The sequence below is a fragment of the Anopheles marshallii genome, chromosome 2 (assembly GCF_943734725.1).
Source record: "Anopheles marshallii chromosome 2, idAnoMarsDA_429_01, whole genome shotgun sequence".
NCBI lineage: Eukaryota > Metazoa > Arthropoda > Insecta > Diptera > Culicidae > Anopheles > Anopheles marshallii.
This window is the reverse complement of record NC_071326.1, coordinates 60986313-61006468: the sequence shown is the minus strand read 5'-3', so window position 1 is coordinate 61006468 and position 20156 is coordinate 60986313. Positions and strand designations below refer to the sequence as shown.

Genomic DNA, 20156 nt, shown 5'->3' with positions numbered 1-20156 from the left:
ATAAGGACGATTTCTACGGGCAGCTGGAGAGGGAGTATGATCGCTGCCCCAAACACGATGTAAAGATCGTCATCGGGAACTTTAATGCTCAGGTCGGACGGGAGGAGGTGTATAAACCAGCGATAGGCAACTTCAGCGTCCACCAGCTGTCAAACGACAACGGCCAGCGCCTTGCCAATTTCGCCTCCTCCAAGTGCATGATTATCCGCAGCACCTACTTCCAGCACAAACCTGGAGATCACCGCAGAACACTTATTCCCAGATTGACCACGTTTTGATCGACGGACGACACTTCTCGGACATCATCGACGTCAAAACCCTCAGGGGTGCAAACGTCGACTCGGACCACTTCCTACTCATGGTTAAGCTTCGCGAAAAACTGTCCGTGGCTAACAAGTCACGGTCACAGCCTACCCCGCGGCTAAACACGGACCGACTGAAACTAGCTGATGTGGCAGGGGACTACGCGGCAGCCCTCGGGGAGGCTCTGCCGGACGACGACGCAGTCACCACGATGTCCCCCACAGCCCACTGGCGTATAGTGGTGCGTGCCATCAGCAAAGCAGCGGAACGACATGTCGGCTACGTGACACGCAGCCAGAGAAAGGAGTGGTTCGATGATGAGTGCAGGCGAGCACTATCCGAGAAGAATGCAGCACGCGCCCGAATGCTGCAACGGGAAACTCGTCAGAACGTGGAGAACTACAGACGGCTGAGGAGGCAGCAGACCCGACTGTTTCAGGAGAAGAAGCGTCTTCTGGGGGAGTCGGAAGAGCAGCAGATGGAGCGGCTTACTCAGTTGGGGGAAACTCGTAAGTTCTACAGGATGCTGAACGCGGCGCGGAGTGGTGATGTCCGCAACATCACAATGTGCCGCGATGCAGAGGGGAGTATTCTGGCGGACGAACGAGAGGTGATCGACAGGTGGAAGTGCCACTTCGACGGACATCTTAAAGGAGCACAGGCAGGAGACCCCGATTTGGGGGTGGAATGCAGAATCGAGCAGCACATCAGTCTGGTGGCAGGTGACGAGGTGCCCACGCCATCTTTGGAAGAGGTAATTAGTGCCATCAAGCAGCTGAAGAACAACAAATCAGCAGGCAGCGATGGCCTAGTTGCCGAGCTCTTCAAGATAGGGCCGGAGAGGCTTGCCGTCAGTATGCACCAGCTGATCGTGAAACGTGATTTGGGAACAGGAAGAACTACCGGAGGAATGGAGGCTGGGCATCATCCACCCAGTCTACAAAAAGGGCGACAGGCTGGACTGCGGGAACTACCGTGCCATTACAGCCCTGAATGCTGCCTTCAAGATCCTTTCCCGAATTCTCTTCTGAAGACTAGCCCCATTTGCCTCAGATTTCGTCGGGAGCTATCAAGCCGGTTTTGTTGGAGGAAAATCGACGACCGACCAAATCTTTACTCTCAGGCAGATCCTCCAGAAATGCCGAAAGCACCAAATCCTCACGCACCACCTGTTCACCACCTGTGACTTCAAGGCGGCCTACGACACCATAGATCGGATGAAGCTATGGAACACCATGCAGCGGTACGGCTTTCCGGGAAAGCTTGTGCGGCTGTTAAGGGCCACCATGGACAGGGTGCAGTGCAAGGTGAGAGTATCGAGCATGCTGTCGGATGCGCTCGAGTCTCACCGGGGAATGAGGCAAGGTGACGGACTCTCCTGTCTGCCGTTCAACATCGCTCTGGAAGGTGTCATGAGAAGCGCGGGCTTCGATATACGGTGCACGATTTTCACCCGCTCCATCCAATTCCTCGGCTTCGCGGATGACATCTGCGGCGGTGTGCGAGGCGTACACTAGACTGAAGCGCGAATCCTCAAGGATTGGATTGCTGATCAATGCGACGGAGACAAAGTACCTGCTTGCCGGAGGCTCTGACCGTAATAGGGCCATGCTGGGAAGCCGATACGACGGCGATGATCTCGAGGTAGTAGAGGAGTTCTGCTACCTCGGTACAATCATAACTTCGGACACCAACGTAAGCAGCGAAATTCGAAGGCGTATTGTTCAGGGGAATCGTGCCTACTACGGGCCCAAAAAACCCCTACGATCCGAGAGCGGCAGCCTTGGATCGAGTTTCCTGGAGACGTATTGGTAACCAGGCCATGTCAGCACGACGTGCTCAACACTAAGAACGGGCCAAAGAAGAAGAAGAAAAACCGTTGATCCAAGGTGATTTCTAAGTATTTGGCGCGATTTTTCCATGGAATGTTTGTGTTATTCATTTTTAAACAACGTTGAGGAAGTTATCGTTTACTGGTGTATTTAGTAAAGAAGAGAGCTTCTGAATTATTTCCGTTTACGTTCAGTATCCGTTTGTTGCAAAATTTATTGTACCAACGTTGTTTAGTGATTTTATTATTGCTTTTGGTTGTTTTGATGACGATGTTATGGCAAAGTCGTCAGCGTATAGGTATTGTTCACAATTCTTCATAGTTGGTAGATCTGATATGTAAATGTTGAATAGCAGTGGTGATAATACGCTACCTTGTGGTACGCCAGCTTTTGGTGAAAAAAATTCAGATTTGGTATTATTGATATGGACACAGTTCTGTCTGTTTTCGAGAAAGGATTTAATGATTTTCACCAAATATGGCGGGTAATTATATGAAATAAGTTTATATATCATACCTTGATACCATATGGTATCAAATGCTTTTTCTCCATCCATCCAACAGAACAAGGTTGATTTTTTAATTATTCGGTTATTCAGTATGGTATTTTTCAATCTGTGAATTTAATGAGTGGTGGACAGTGCAGGTTGAAAACCGAATTGATAGTTTTGAATGACGTTGTTGTTATCCGTGAATAAACGTAGACGAGAGGCAATAATTTTTTCAAAGACCTTTCCTTCACAGCTAAACAAGAGCTTTATTTGGCAATCGTTTAAGGGTATGATTATTTATATTATCCCAACCGATTGCCTTTTTGGATTTCAAGTTATGAATAATAGGTTTGATGTCGTTTGGTTTTACAAGAGTCCAATTATTATTTTCCACTTTATTATGGGGTTTAAAAAAGTTTCTGTTTGTAGTTGATACTTTTTGTTCGATTGGGCTTTTTGAATTATGAGTTAGCTTGTGTGCATTTCAAATTGGTTTTTAAGAGCTTCACATTTTTCTGATTCGCCCATTAGTAATATATTGTCCAGTTTGAGAGGGGGGATAGTCTTTCTATTATTTTTAAAACTCTAACAAATTTCCAGAGTTTATTTTTATTTTGTTTGTCTAGGTTAATATCAATTAAGTTTCTACTCCAACTATAAAACTACTTTAAAAATGCTATACTACTATAAAAATAGTACTGGGTTTTAAATTCTATAGAACGCCTGTGTCTTTGCCACCTAAGTCGGTACATATTTCGAATTTTTATTAAATTGAGTATATCCTCCGGAATAACGGAATTGTATTGGCCAGGGATTATAGTCGGAACAGCTAGGTTATGGGCAATGAGTATGGATTTGTTAAGTTCTGCAATCATGGAATCGATTTGTGATTTATCATTTATATTGTTGTGATGAGTATGGGTGCAATTAAGGTTGGTATTGATGTACTTTTTGAAAACATTCCAGTCGGCATGCATTATCAAAAATTTTATTAGGCGGTTTATAGGTCGGTTTTGAATTTTTGATGTCGAAAAGTGTCGGCAAAAGATTATAGGATAGGTCAGTTAAAATAACCGGTGGGGAAATGTCATGTAGGTTATTTGAAAGAATAATATCTAACGTAGAAGTTAAACGGTTTGCATCAGAAGGATAGAACGTTGGCGTGTTTGGATTATGTAAGGAAAAGGTACTTCTTTGCGACTGTTCAGAGGATCTTTCCAGCTGAGTTTGATTTAACACAGTTCCATGTTATGACTCGAGAGCGAATCAAAATACGTGTTATCTCAACCGATGCTGATTTGCGACTGTCATATAAAATGATGAATAACGTGTTGAATTACTCCGAACCCGTAACAAAAGAATTTTAATGCGTATATTTGTTCCTATCCGTGTCCAATAATAAACATTGCTATGGACAACATCTTGTTGCCCTTCCTTGATTTGGGTTTCGATGTTTTTCATCTGTCATGATGGTTTTACTATAATAGAAAATAAAATATCGTCCCATAGTAGCATTACGAATGTAATTTATTATGTGCAATCATTGCAACGTTATATGCATGCAATCGTAACGTAAAGCATGGTAAGGAATGTTTCAATTATGAAACTAATTGCATTAATATAATACAAGTACTGGGTTGCAATAATTTACGTTGTAATCATATTTACCTTTTACAATCTGCAACGATGAAATTATCCGTTGTATTAGACCGAACGACCCCCCATTCTGTAAATGGGACAACATGGATCAGTTTTATTGATAATTGATAAAAGGAAATTAGTTCAAACTGAAGTAAACGTTAAACACTTACAGTAGTCTGCATTCGAATATCTCGACGGTCCCACAGGCTCTGCTACCCACATCCTATTCCGCCACGGCCTCGTTGTGTGTAGTGGAAAATGTTGTCACCGCATATCCAAGCGTGGGTATACGAGCTAACCTGAACCCTTCGGGCGGTTTATGGTGGATCTAACATGGCAATACAGGGCGAAGTGGATAGCCCATAGTTTCAGCTTCCAAACAAAACCATCGTGAAACCCTCAATAGACAATACCCGGTCCCCGAAGCAGAATTATTTCACTCGATCATGTAATCGTTCATTTAACTTCTTTTTTCCACCCACATCGCTAAACTGAGGGTTTTATTCAGATCCGGTTGATTGCGGCTCGTTAAACAGTAATTCAATGCACAACCGAATTAGTAGAACACTGATAGATCACTTCTTACTTGGTATTAAACTATAATGAGCGTAGAAAATCTATTTTTCTTACCAATGCCCGTCGTCGCCGGCACCGAATCAGAACCGGAACCCTCCATTGCGTTGCGTTTTTATAGCTATCGGCAAAGGCACAGACCCGGAATGGTCCCGAATTCCATTTTTATTGTTCCGGAACACCTGTTTCACTAAAAAACAGTAAAATGTAAGTCAAGTTTCAATATTGTTGTGGTTTAGCTCACAGGCTCTGATAGACTTGTCAATTTTTGGCGAGACAAAAATTAGGGGACTTTTGTATGGGCTGAGGGCAAAATTAGGGGATTCAACTACGGGCCTGTTGGCGAGCCTATGTATGAGTGAGCGTTTGCAGCACAGGTGTAAGCATGTGTTAGTAAGATCTCTCGGTCAATCTTCACGGTGTGTTGTCAAAGTTTAAATTTCGGGAAATTTGTTATTTGTTTCCTGCGTTCAAGTGCAGATTCGGAGCAAATTTTATAAGAAAGCAGTGTATTACTGATTTTATCGATAGAGGTAAGGCAAAACTTGTTAAAACTATATTACTTATTGCTACAATGTGTATAATAGCGCACTAATATTATAAAGTATTTAATTTCAGACGGATTCAAAACCGTGTACATCCAACACGACAAATGAATACGATTTGGCCAAGGAGGTACGGTTGTTGCGAGGGATGGTCGCGGATCTTAAGGTGCAAAATGATTTGATGCACACTAAAATCGACCAGCTGACGGCAATCGTGCAACATTCCGTAAATATCACAAACACCGGTGCCAACATCGGCCAAACATCCGCGCCAATTTTCCGCACAGTGGAAACGTACGAGGAGTTGTGTGAGCTGGAAGCAAGCATCCAGAACCCCCAAAAACGGGATGAAATGGTGCAGTGGCTGAGCCGAAATATTGCACAGGGAACAAGCAAGCAGCGTGCTTGTGATGCTCTGCACTTGGTGGTAGGACATAACGTCCTATTACAAATGTCGTGGACTGGAAGAGGAAAGGGAGGAGTTAAAGTAGCTTTAGGTAAATTTAAAAATATTTTGTTAGTTTTAAAGATATTAGGTGGAAATTGTAGCGACTTAGAAATTAAACAGTGGATGCAATTAAAATTACAACATATAGATAATTTTAAAAAAAGGAAATTCGTTAACAAATCTAGTTGCCATAAGCGTAAAACTACCAATAAGCCTTTAGAATAAGAAATATAATTATAGTTTTAAATGATAAGCTAGGAAATAAGTATACATAAGAACTCTACATGAAATTTATTGTGATAAGTTACATGAAATGAATTTTGATTGCCTTAAGCTAAAGATACTACGATACTTATATTTACATGAAATTATACTTTTTGGTTACATGCAAATGAATGTTGTGTGCTTAATTACCAAATACATGCCATAATAATGATCCGAATGGAAGACTAAATGAACGAATCTAAATGAACAAAACAAAGTAATTAGTTGCTTATAATTCAGTTCCGCATCATAATAAACCCATAATTATTAAACACGTCCAAAAAAACGAAAAAAAAATGCTTCGTATTACGTGAAAACGCGATGTGTGCACGTAGCATCTTACCCACCTCCTTCAGTCTCATCAAATCTAGTACGTGTATGTATCGATCTCCGGCGGATCGAGCAGGTTGCGATTGACGAAATTTCTCGGCCACGGTTGTCTGTTCACCAGTCATTTAAAGTATTGTGTATGCTGAAACGACGGATAGAAATCATTGAGTAATTACCAAAATATAAAATAAATTATTTTTACTTACATTACTTTGTTGAATGCGTTCAAGCTTGTCGTCAAGACTTACGAGTTCAGATTAAACTACCATGCAGTTGAGTAGCAATGCTTGTTAAAGAAGTGTCCATTTTATGGAATCCGAATTTGCCATGAGCGCTAATATCACCGCTTACGATCATCGGTCGACAAAGTATTGCTGAACCATAGCTGTAGAAAGATCAGTTACAATTAGTGATTGAATTAACTTATGATATGATAAATGAGGGATTTTTTTTTTTTTTGACGAGGAGGGGAATCTTCTAAAGACACTCGATAACCAACTCACAATCCGTGGGTAGTATGGGATTCATCGATCGCAATCACTTGGCACAAGAGTTACGATCGACGCCTACCCACTAAACCCCTCCCCGACCTGATTCGATCCCAGCCGGCACGTGGAGACGAGTTTTATTCCATGCGTCGTGTCCGCTGTTCTTAGATCGTCCTGAAGATGAAGTGTACTGCTTTCTTTACTGTCTCCTAAGTGTAAACTATTTTGTTTCTTTTCCCACCACCACTATGGTACCGCCACCAATATACCATAAAAAATGAAACGAAACTACAAACGATGTAACTACGATTAGTATTTATTTAGTTATTAGTAAAAGTATGTAATAGAGGAATAAATAAGACGGATGCGGGTGTTTCACCTAAAAATTCATCTACATTAAAATAAACAAGAGGACGAGAAGGTAGGTTAACGGCTACTAATTTACATTTTATTGCTTGAATGGTTAGTATTACTACTTTGGATGGTATAAAAGAATTCAATTTGTAAATGTTAATATCACTAGATTTTAATTGTATAGGAGCAACATCATCTACTGTAACATGGCAATAATCTACTTTATTATCATACTGAATCCCATGAACAATAAACGAATTTTGCGGGGTTAATTTTACTCTTAAAAATTTAACTAACCCATTCCCTCGTGTTAATATCCACTGATCACTGAAAACAGGCTTCAAAACAAAACTGGGTGTAATGTGTAACCGACAACCATCCGTAGTTACACACGGATATACTTTTCTATTTAAACTAATTTACATTAATGGATGCAAATAATTTGGATCTCCCAGCTACTTGTTCCAAACATTTAGACCCCTTTCGCACACACCGTTTGAGGAATTGCAAAAAGTTTTCAAAATCATATGCCGAGAAATTATCTAGTTCACCAAAAGTTTCAACATCTTCATGCACGTGGAGGAGATTATGTATATTACTAGTCATATGAGTGCAACCATAGAAAGTTGGGAACTTAGATTCAAATTTATGGAGCATTCTACGTGCAAGGGGATAAAGGGGTTGATATGTTGAAGATGAATGAATAGTTATACTACAAAAATAGAGAAGATAATGATCAAAACCAGCGGGGTGCATAAAATCTCTGTATATCACAGGGCTAACGTAATGCGCAAAAGACCTAAATTCAGATGCTTTCCAAAATTTTAAAGTTATAAGAGATCGGAATGGTCGGTGTATTTCAGCATGAAGTTTGGTTTTAATCAAAAAGTGTGATATGTTTTCATTTTGATCAGCGCTCCACCGATCAAAAGAAGCCATTCTATGGTCATCTAAGCCTGCCAAGAATTTACGAGTGCCGCCCAAATCAATCAGGTGACACCGATCAGCTACTGGAAAACATTTAATCATATCTAAACCAATAACCTCTTCCAATGGTGAACGTTTAGATTTGTGATGTTCTCGATCGTCTCTTGCGCGAAAACTGGCTTCCGTGCGCGGTGGAGCTAGAGCATAATCAAAAAAACCTTATGCAATGACTTGACACGCTCTCCAACGATAGTGCACTTCGTGCATCCGTGTTTCCCCTGAAATCCTAACACCGATTTTTTTAAAGCCCGCGCTGGCGAATCGGTGATAAAACCCTTCACGCAAACAGGAATTGTTTGATTACCAAACTGCACCCCTGTTGAATGTAACGCATTTAAATCGTCCACTAATGGCCGAAGAAATTGCTGCAAATTTGTAGGTTTATTTTGGCCGCTGTATATACCTGCAACCATCACTGGACAATCGGGAAATTCACCGATTTTAAAAAGGAATAGGCCAAAATTCAGTGGGGCTGCTCCTGAAGAGAGGAAGACCATCGATTGAAATTTGGAGGCTGAACTTAGTTGCTTCCGGATTGGTATCCTTAAACAAATTTCTAAGAGCAACCTCAATCCCCGGATACCATAATCGGCCCCTTGTAAAGTTTTGAATTTCTTTACACTTTTTTTTCTTGCTTACTTTTGGTATCTTTAGCAACGTACGTGCATCTTTCGGAAGCTCAGGGTTACCAAACTTTCTTAAAATTGCCAGCAGCAAGTTGAGAAAGTTACGGGAAAGATGCCCTACAATCGCCAAATATTTTAAAGCATCTTTCAAAGATTCAAAACTATTGAGGAAGCTATAAGCATCCCTCCAAAAATCATCAGCACTTTCAACTGGTTCTTCTTCATCAATGTTTGCTTCATTAGTAATAATATCGTACTAATATCATTAGCATTCATATCGTTAGTAAAGTTAGTATCTAAATCCATGCAACTTACATTATCTATGCCACCACCAATGCTTTCTAAGCCACTAAACAAATTATTCGGATCATTCGATTCATCTGTAAAGAAAAGAAACACCAAAACACAAAATTAGTTAATAGAAAATTTAACAAAAGTAGTTTAAATACAGACAATGCGATCGCCACAAACCACTCAACAGTTAATATAAAATAAAATGAGAAAATAATTTAACGCGTCTGTCGCTCACAACGGACACGCAACCCAAATTCATAACACGGAGAGTCCCAGATATAAAACATAATAACGGAACGCCGGAAACACGCCGCGGGCAAACCAATCACGGATGGTTCATGATTCCCGGAGGATGACGAATTGTCACGTTTTCTCTTCGTTAGAACGGACAGGCCGTTTGGAATTTTTTTTTACCACCGAATTTAACCGGATGGTGAGTCCTTTCTACGGGGGATTGTTCCAGATGGGGTTTTCCATCCTGTCGTCTTCTAATATGGGACAGATGTCGCTACCAATTACACCAACGGATCACACAAAGGCAGCACATTTTTACTTTACAAAAATAATACCTAAAAAAGGGACCGGCCGGCGACATTAATTTTCGCTACCCTTTTTTCCCTACCCAGCCGCGCATGCAACACCAAAGCAAATCGTTTGCTCAGCACTGTACATCACGTATGCCAGTTTATTTATCGCAACAGAATGTTAATGTTTTTGCACAGATTTAAATTAAGATGATAGACAGAGTGGCTATCAGTGCAAAAGCATAGGTTCATGAATTTAGGAACGCGGAATGTTCCCACGCGCAACACAGCACTAAACGTTCTCCTTCCAGTTGGTTATTTACAACCGAAATCGCAATTCAACGCACAACTAATAACACTTGTAACACACTAACAGCTTACTATTTTAAGCTTTTTACAATTGGTCTTACATTATTATAAGTGAAAGAAAACGATTGCACTTACCAAAGCTCATGCCCGCTGATGCCGGCACCGAAACAGAACCGGAAGCCTCCAATGCATCGAATTCTTGCGGAAGTTCTCCCTCTACCTCTTCAAGATAGCGACGGCGCTTCCGATACAGAGATAATTTCGACGACATGTTTTAAATTGGTCCGTAAATACTCCTTTTTCTAAAAAGATGCGAAATGAGTTAGTTCAGTTTGGCTTCTGTTTTGTGTATGTTTACCCGGCTTCCTTGGACTTGTCATTTCTTTGCCTACACGCGTTTCATGCACACCAATTAAACACACAAGTAAATTAACTGTGTACAGATACGTTCGGGTGGATCGAAATTGGACGTTGGTCTTCTTGAGAGTAGGACAGAAATACTCTAAACAGAGAAGGCAACGTAACATCTTGTGTGCGACCACAAATGTGTGGGTCAAGTGAGGTTGACGGGTAGAGGAACTTGTGAAAAACTGCTCGAATTGTCTAGGGGGGTAGCAGACCCAAATGACACAAAATGAAAGAAAAATGATGTTGTAAGATATTTTCCTCAATCCTCAATCGACAAAATTTGTACAATTCTGAGGTCAACGATAGCTCGTTCAACAACCGTTCGTCAGAAACCATGCCGTAATGTGTTGTACTTAGTTAAAAGAATAGAATATTTGTAAAACGTGTTGTAAACGGGTCGCGTGTCTAACTTATTTGGTGCATGTGCGGTGTCCTTCCGTTGGCGAGAGAGAAACATAAAAGTATATATTCGACCATCTGTTACTATGTTGGTATACATGGTAAAATCAAACCATCGCTTAAATTGTGATATGTTAAACAATCGTATAGTGGTACGAAAACAAATTGTATTTTCCTAATCTTTACAAAATAGCAGAAAGAGTTTTAAATGTGCGAGCTAGTTCAGTTCCATGTGAATTTTTTTTAAACCGGAGAAATCTGTATAGAATAACGCAATAGATTGGCACCGAAGAAAATAGAGCATCTTATAAATAACAGCATAATTACAACAAAACAAATTTTGAATGAATTAATGAAGATTATGTTTATATATAAGTGAAGATAAGTGATAAATAAGTAAAGTGAGCTTGTGAGGCGATATGAAAGCACCAGCGCAAGTGACAGTGACGACACCACGCACAGTTATCTCCACAGTGCTATTTGCTAGCCTGCTAAGGTCTGTACATCTGACAGGAAGTTAACGAAGAGGAAACGGAATTGAACACAGGTTATAAGATGTGAAACTTACCATGTGTGTTTGCAGCGCCCGTGTTAAGACGATGTGCTCAAGAAAGACGAGACGTTAGTGCGCAAGAAAGTTGCTACTGGTCACATTTTGTTCTATGCACAGCGCATTGAACTTAATGCCGGTCAGTGACGCATCGATCAGATGCGTAGCTGTGATGATGTTAGTGCGTGGATGCTGAACGCATCGATATGTTGCAATCAATATATTTATGTGCCTGGAGTGAAATTGTTTTGGTGTTTTTTTTTGTTAGTGTTGTTTTCATTTTTTTTCTTTTCTAGTGTTTTCGTTGTGTGTTGTGTGCATTGTGTATTGTTTGAGTAGTGACAAAAATGAAAAACCAACTTGTTTATGTTAACGGCGTCCCGTACCGTATTGTGAACCACGGGTCGTCCGCGCTGGCGTAAGCGAATGTGGCTCCGTTGTAGCTTCCGCAATGTAAGTAAAGTGTAACCGGTTGCTGGAGATCATGTGTTGTGATTCGTCTAGTTCTGTGTCCTCGGCACGGTCCACGCATGACGAAGCAGGGACAATGGGTCGTGCACCACATCACCCACGTGGTAAGAATATTTGTGCTTGCTAGCTTGTAGCTTAGTAAAATTTGAAGGAAATAAACTAAGACGGATTTTCGCGACTTTTTAGCTGGTGATACCTTTTCTCCCAGACGACGTTGCTGCGACTGCAGTGAGTTGCTGCGACAAACCCAGCAAAATATACGCATGCTGGAGCAAGAGAATGCGTATTTGAAAGAAAAAATAGATCATAGACTAGACCATATCAGTAGGAATACTGCTCGCCAAAGGCAGGCGATGAAGGAATTTTTGGCGGCAACACGACCGCGCGAAGAGCTTCTTCCGCGGTCGGAGTTTGATATAGCACCGCTCGAAACGGAGGAACAGCTAGAGAACTTTGGTACAGATCTAGAGAACAGAGCCTGCAGATAGATTCGGAGTATAGGCAATAGGTAGAGCGATTTTTGTGCCAACAAATTCCTCGCGCCAGTCTGCCTCCAGCTTCCGTAGCGAGAGGTCGTATTTCGTTTGAAAGCGTACCTACGGATATTTTGCATACGGCAGCGAATGGTCATCAACCCGAAGTGCGATTGCGTACTCAGCGTGTCTACTCGTTTTGGCTGTAGCGTGCTAATCGGTGTCTCCGTCTGTCCCCGATCTTCGTTCGGTAGACAATTGTGCTGTGAGTGTTATCGATCAACAGCGATAAGCAAGCATACGCATACATTGCGAAGCAACGCTTTCGCTTCGATCGAGGTTTGTCGAGCTTTGTGTAGTGCGTGTGTGTATCTGTCTATCGTTTGTTACGGTAAGTTTGTTTCCCCGTTCTCCCCTTGACCGTTACCTTCGGCTCTACCATGGCGGTGGAGCAAGAAAGTACCGACTCCGAAAAGGAGATTGAACCCTGTGTGAAGCGTAAGCCGGGACGCCCTAAAGCTGCACCTGCCACTAAAAAAGTGGCATTGGAAGTTCGTGCTTCAACTTCGAAGGATGAACAAATAAACAAAATAGAGGCTACCCAATCAGCACAACATAGAGCACGTGCTTACCCTTCCTCCTGGGAAGGTAAGCCGCTCGTGTATTTCATGCCGCGAGACAAACAGCTCGACGTTCGATCGATCGCGGGATCGATTTTTAAAAAGTATCCGGGTGTTACCGATGTGTTTCGGATGCGCCCAAACAAGATCAGGGTAACCGCAAAGGACCGGGCTCAAGCCAACGTTATTGCGGCTGATCCAGATTATACGGAGCACTATCGGGTTTATATCCCCGGTAGTCTGGTTGAAGTTTCCGGCGTAATCGAGGATTTCGATTACTCCGAGGAAGATGTTGTAAAAATGGGCCAGGGAGTGTTTTCTTCCCCTGACACGCCCAAAGTTAAAGTGCTGGAAGCTAAAAAGCTGTATAAGCTGGACGCTTCAGCAAAAGAAACCAAAACTTTTGTCCCTACTTCCTCGATCCGAATTACGTTTGAGGGTACGGTACTTCCGCAGGCTCTCGTTATTGAAGTCCTCCGGATACCCATTGACCGGCCATACGTGCCAAAGGTGGCCACCTGTGCTAAGTGTAGTCGTATTGGCCATGCCGAAGCGTTTTGTTCACACAAAACGTGTTGTGGAAAGTGCAGAGGAGCGCACGCAACTGAGGAGTGCAAAGCGCCGTCTCAGAAATGCTCGCATTGCCGAGATGAGTGGCATGAGGTTGCACAGTGCCCCGTGTACCGGAAACTACAAAACGAGCAAAGGAAGACGATAGCCGAAAGGGCACGCGGGTCGTACAGCGATGCCCTCAAAGGTGCAAGCGCTAATCCTTTTGTGGCATTGACCAGCGAGGATGCAAACGATGCATCATCCCCGCCTGCTCTAGGACAGGTGCCCATGAGACCAGTAAAGAACCGGAGAGTACTTTACAAAAAAGTGCAACGGAAGGTCCTAAAATTAAAAAGGAAACCCTTGGCAACACAGCGTCTTGGTAAAAACGAAATCCCCCTTCCCGTCAATCCAGCACGGGACGCTGCTCCTTCCACCCCTGATCCTCATCCCAGGAAACCCAAGACAAAGCGATCCGCTCGGTCCGAGGTTCCTTTGGAAAGCCTGGCTTTCTCAAAAGAGCCAAGAAACTTCCCGAGAACCCCCACCCCATCCCTTTCCGAAATCCTGGAGTCTCTCCTCATGACCTTAAACCTCCCGCAACCTTTGCAACTGATCGCTACTTGGGCCCTTCCTTACCTAAAGGGGATGATCAAACAGTGGCTGGCACAATGGCCGTGCTTGAGTATGATGGTCCGCCTGGACGACTAGTCTTCCAATGGCTAGCATCATACAATGGAACTGCAGAAGTTTGTTGGGAAAATTAGATTCTTTTAAAGCATTAGTGGGCGAACACAATTGTGATGTGTTCGCTCTCTGTGAAACCTGGCTATCGGAAGACATTACGCTTACCTTGACGGGATATAACATAATCCGTGAAGATGGAATCTCTAGAGGTGGGGGGGATATTGATTGGTATAGGAAAGAGTCACAGCTTCTCCAGAATACCAACCCCAAGACAACAATCCATTGAAACTGTCGCAATAAAGGCTAAACTGGGAGATCGTCACGTGACAATTGCATCTGTTTATATCCCCCCGATAGCCAATAATAAAAAAGAAAAAATTGAAAAGTTCAAAGAGGATCTTGGAAATTTAGCAACGGACTTGCCTGAACCGCTTTTGATCCTGGGAGATTTAAACTCCCATGGAATCGAATGGGAGAGCGATAAGGATGATATTCGCGCTCCCATCATTCGAGAGTTCTGCGACAGGTTTGCGTTTTCAATCCTAAACTCAGGAGAGGCAACTAGGATGCCGACGCCTAAAAGTAGAGCAAGTGCACTGGATCTGTCTCTATGTTCATCAGCTATGGCCCTGGATTTTTGTTGGAAGGTCATCCAGGACCCTATCGGAAGTGATCACTTGCCGATAGAAATTTCCTATATCAAGGGAGGATGTCCAGTTAATGGGATTCCCGTCAAACGTGACTTGACGAAGAACATTGACTGGACAAGATACGGCGAATTAGTAGCCGCTTCGCTTTCTCTTGTAGATGATAATTTGCCTCCTGTAAAGGAGTATGAAAATCTTGTTTTAGTGATAAACAAGTGCGCCCTTGAAGCTCATACAAGGGGCACCCACCAAGCAAGGATATTTAAAAAACCCCCCACTCCTTGGTGGGACAAGGACTGCCAAGCGGCTTTTAATAAAAAGCGGGAGGCATTTAAAGCCTTCAGGGACACAGGTTCCAGGCCTTTATATGAGGAATATAAAGGCAAGGAGAGGTTGTGCAAAAACCTTTTGAAGGCGAAAAAAAAGGGATATTGGCGCAGATTCGTCAATAAGCTAGATCCTTCCACTTCGCTAAATTCGCTTTGGAAAATGGCTAGAAGGATGCGAAACAGCAACAACATAAACGAGAACGAATGTTTTTCTGGCGAATGGCTTAACGAGTTTGCTCACAAGTTTTGCTCCGACTTCGTTCCAGCGCAAAACTTCACCCAAGATGCGCCTGGTAGTAACCCAATTTTGGACTTACCATTCACCATGGTGGAGCTATCCCTGGCTCTTCTTTCATGCAAAAATTCGACCCCAGGTCTGGATCAGGTTAGTAGCAAACTGCTTCAAAACCTACCAGACATGGGCAAGAAACGACTGTTGAGAATCTTTAACAATATGTTGGAACTCAACATCGTCCCGCAAGAATGGAGAGAAGTGAAAGTTGTCGCTATTTTGAAGCCTGGCAAACCACCATCAAGACACGACTCATATCGTCCGATATCTCTGTTGTCGTGTCTGAGGAAACTCCTAGAAAGAATGATTCTTTTCCGACTAGAAGAATGGTTGGAATCCAACAACCTTCTCTCAAGTACCCAGTTTGGTTTCCGTAAAGCTAAGGGTACCAATGACTGTTTAGCGCTTCTGGTAACAGAAATTGAACTTGCTCGTGCTTGCAAGCAAAACATGGGGTCTATTTTTCTAGATATACAGGGGGCGTTTGACTCAGTTTCTCCGCACAAACTGAGCCAAAAACTGCAAACCGCCGGGCTGGGACCTAAAATGAATAGTTTATTATTCAATCTTTTGTCGGAAAAAGCTATGAATTTTAACAATGGTCACGTTCAATTGAAACGAACCAGCTACCATGGACTTGCACAAGGGTCCTGTCTGAGCCCCCTGCTATATAATTTTTATGTGAGTGAAATAGATTCTTGTCTAGCACCCAACTGCAGTATTAGACAATTGGCAGACGACAGCGTCATTTCAGTTGCTAGCAGGGACGCCGTCGAAATACAACAGTCTTTACAAACCACTCTGGATAACCTTGCCGAGTGGTCCGATAACCTTGGTAGCAAGTTCTCTCCAACGAAAACAGAAATGGTAGTCTTTTCTCCTTTTAGCGACACCGAAAAAAACAGGGAGAAAGGACTATATGAACCTGACATTGATGTCTTTTTATATGGGAAAAAGTTATCAATCACCAACAATTTTCGATACCTTGGTGTTTGGTTCAACTCCAGGCTAAACTGGAGCATGCATATCACCCAGCTGATCAAAAAATGTTCAAAAAGGATCTACTTTCTAAGGACAGTCACAGGATTTTGGTGGGGCGCACACCCATCAGATGTCCTGCGTCTGTATAAGACTACGGTACTTTCCGTATTGGAATATGGAAGCATATGCTTCCATTGGGCATCCAATACGCAGCTCCTTAAGTTGGAGAGATTACAGTATCGTAGTCTTAGAATCGCTCTAGGGAGCATGAAATCTACTCACAACATGTCCCTAGAAGCCGGAGTGATGCCGCTGAGATTACGTTTTGAAATGCTGTCGCTTCGCCTTCTAGTTCGTTCTTCAGTATCAAATCCCTTGATCATAGAACCTGTCTCTATAAGCGCTTTAAAATTGTCTAAGAGCAAAATCATTAAAATTTATAACGATTTTGTTGCTCTACAAGTCAATCCTAGCGCCCCACAAGCAGTAAACCGTGCTGCCCTTCCTGAGTGCTACAGTTCCATTGTTAGTACAGACTCCTCGTTGCGTGAGGAGATCAAGATCATTCCTCTTGATCTTCGTCCGAGAGTCGTACCGGGCATTTTTGTGAACAGGTACGGCCATATTGACAAAATGAACCAGTATTACACTGATGGATCATCCTCTGAGGAGGGCATTGGCTTCGGTGTGTATAGTGAGAACGCCGTAGCCTTCTTCAAATTGAGGCAGCCTTGTTCCGTGTTCAAGGCGGAGCTTGCCGCAATTTTTTACGCACTATTGTTAATAGCAGCGAGTCCCCCGGATCAGTACATCATATTTACAGATAGCCTATTAGTGCTATTGAAGCACTGATAACTCCAAGGGCTGTTAAGAGCCAAGACTATTTTGTAGTAAAAATTGTTGAATTGCTCGGCTCAATGTTTAACAAGGCGTTCAGAATATTGCTAGTCTGGGTCCCTTCTCACTGTGGAATTCCCGGCAACGAGAAGGCAGATTCACTGGCCAAAACAGGCGTCAGAGAAGGCGTTTTTTACGACCGATCCATCTCTTTCCATGAGTTCTTACGCACTCCACAGCAACTTTTCCTGTCTCGTTGGCAGAGCATGTGGGAGGCGGATGAACTCGGGCGATACCTTTTCTCGGTCTTTCCGCAAGTGTCCCTGCGGCCTTGGTTCGGTGGGCTCCCTGTAGATCGTGCGTTCATTCGAATGATGTCCCGACTCATGTCGAATCATTTCGCATTGGATGCACATCTACAGCGTATCAATCTGGCAGATACAAAAGTGTGTGGCTGTGGGGTCGGATTCCATGATTTGGACCATCTTTTATGGTACTGCGTGGAATTCGAAACCGCCAGACCCTCCTTGATAGGAGCAGTCGAATCCAGCGGTAGAATCCCGGATACACCGATTCGAGATGTTTTGGCTGGCAGGGACATGAAATACATGAGGCTGATCTTTCGCTTCGCCAGGGACAACGGTCTTATCCTATGAATCCCATCCTTATTTCCCCGAGTATCCTTTCGCTCCCCATCCTTTGTTATTCGTTGTCCTTGTGAATTAATGTTTTGCAGTGCCATTCTTAAACCGTCGAGGAAACAGTCGCCTTTGAGGACAACACCAAAGCCGCAAAAGGGAGGCAGACTAGACAGACTGTTTTGTATCGTACAGTCTGTATCCATTTCTTTGTTTTGTTTCAGTCACGTCATGGCCCGTCGAATAATGTCCCGTCCCGCCGGAAAATGTCGAACACAGGAGGTTGTTCCCGTAGAGACTGACGCCATAGCACATGAGTCACACCACAAGCAATAGCTCCACAACCACAACAATAACTGCAATAACATCACCGGACCTAGACCATCACACAAAACAATAGGACAAACAAAACGAACAACAACAATAGTACAAAACCCAAAACGACACAAAACCAACATCCACCATACACCAACAACCAATCCAACCGAGTATGCCCGGGATAAGGCAATTCGCATGGAGGAAATGCCTTGTAAAATTTGTAAGATTTGTATAAACTCAACACTTTGTTGATAATACGGCAAACGCCGTCATCATGTAAGAAATAAACAAATAAATAAAATAAATTACTCGCGCAGACGTAAACAATCGTCTGCAACAAGGGATCGATTTGCTGTTCAGCAAACCCTGTTTCGCGCAAATAACGTGGACTGGTGTCAGTAGGACAGGGGAACGCAAGGTGCAATTAAATAAGTTTGCGAATGTTTTGCAATGATTCTGAACCGTAGGAGGTAACGATTCGCTTCTACCAACAGCACAGTATGTGGCAGAATTTTTAAAACTAAAGTTAGAGCACGCAAAGGATCGTATTCACATACCAGCAACAAAAATAACAAGTAGCCAAAAACGAGCTAGGTTTACCTAGTAATAAGTATTAGTTTTTAAATTTTTAAGTATTAGTATTTTTAATTATATTGGTAATTTTTGACTAAAACGCCACTGTACAGTGACAGGAGCGAAATAGCGTATAGAGCGAGTACTTTCCGATTTTGTGTAGAACAAGGTTCAACTGTTCTCTTTGGGAATATCGGGTAGACTTGACAATTTTTCAACAAACGAGCTTGTAGTTGGAATGATGGAAGTTTAGGGTGCAGTGCGGAGTTTAACCAAACCAAAAACATCACCGAGGAAAAGCAGCGTTTGGTGCTGTTGTTGCAGGAAGCGGGCACACTGCCCTCGACGCAACTGCGCAACAAGTGCAACCGGTACAAAGGCGACCAAAAAAGCAAATTCTTGCAAATGGATTTGCAAGCCGACGATCAACTGCACCTGGTGGGAGTGTACTGTCCGTGCGTAGAGTATATTCAAAAACTCGCGACTACCTCTATCGAAATTGATAGCGATAACGTACGAGTGGTCGCGGAATGCGAATCGAAGGACGCAGCTTCCGTGCGTGGTACCGGAGCCGCAGAAGTGCCATCTCAAAACGGTACGCCGTTCTTCGGGTACTATCTGCCGAATAGCTAGAAACCAACCAGGCTTCAATTGATGGCGTTGGAGCGTTGGACCGTCGAGATTGACGAATCTGTCGTCACCAAGCGGAGGTACAATCGCAGACGCCTCACGGAAGGCTATCAAGTCTGGTTGGTCGGCGGTGTCTGTCGGGAGATACGGGAAGCGTTTCTGGAGATGATGCAGCAACGTAATGCTGTCACATTACATTACAATATAGTGCAGCATGTAGCTCCGGGAACAACGATAGTGACTGATGGTTGGAGGGCCTACAACGGCATCGAGCAGTACGGGTATGTTCACGCAGCCGTCATCCTTTCGGCGAATTTCGTGGATCCGGACGATAGTTTTGTACACACACAAAACATCGAAAACCTGTGGCGTTAGGTTAAGCCCTTTTTAAGATCCAAAGGCACCAACCGAGGAGCCCTCATCGAGTACCTACGGGAGGACCAAAAAAAAGTGTTGCGCGCCATCAAAGCTGTCCAGGACTTTGAATGAGTTTTCTTTTGTTTTGCCGATTATTCTACTATCGAATACTAATGGGGTCGTAAAACATGTTTGTAACTTGTACGTTTTTTTTATTTTTCTTTAAATAATGTGCTCATCCTTCCAATCATCGATCCATAAACATGGTGTTGCATCTTTTTAAAAGAGCAGGCGTTCTTGTGCCTCGATCCACTAGGACTTTGCTGCATACCAAGAGACAGGCATCGAGTGAAATTGCTGAGCTTCGCGGTGGGCACTATTGGTAC

General features: G+C 43.1%; 2 pseudogenes; one reads left to right on the top strand and one right to left on the bottom strand.

Moving 5' to 3' along the window:
• Positions 1–8098: 8098 nt before the first annotated feature.
• LOC128718314 (uncharacterized) lies at positions 8099–10279 on the bottom strand (annotated as a pseudogene).
• Positions 10280–19024: 8745 nt separating this feature from the next.
• LOC128718313 (uncharacterized) lies at positions 19025–19902 on the top strand (annotated as a pseudogene).
• The last annotated feature ends 254 nt before the right edge of the window (positions 19903–20156 follow it).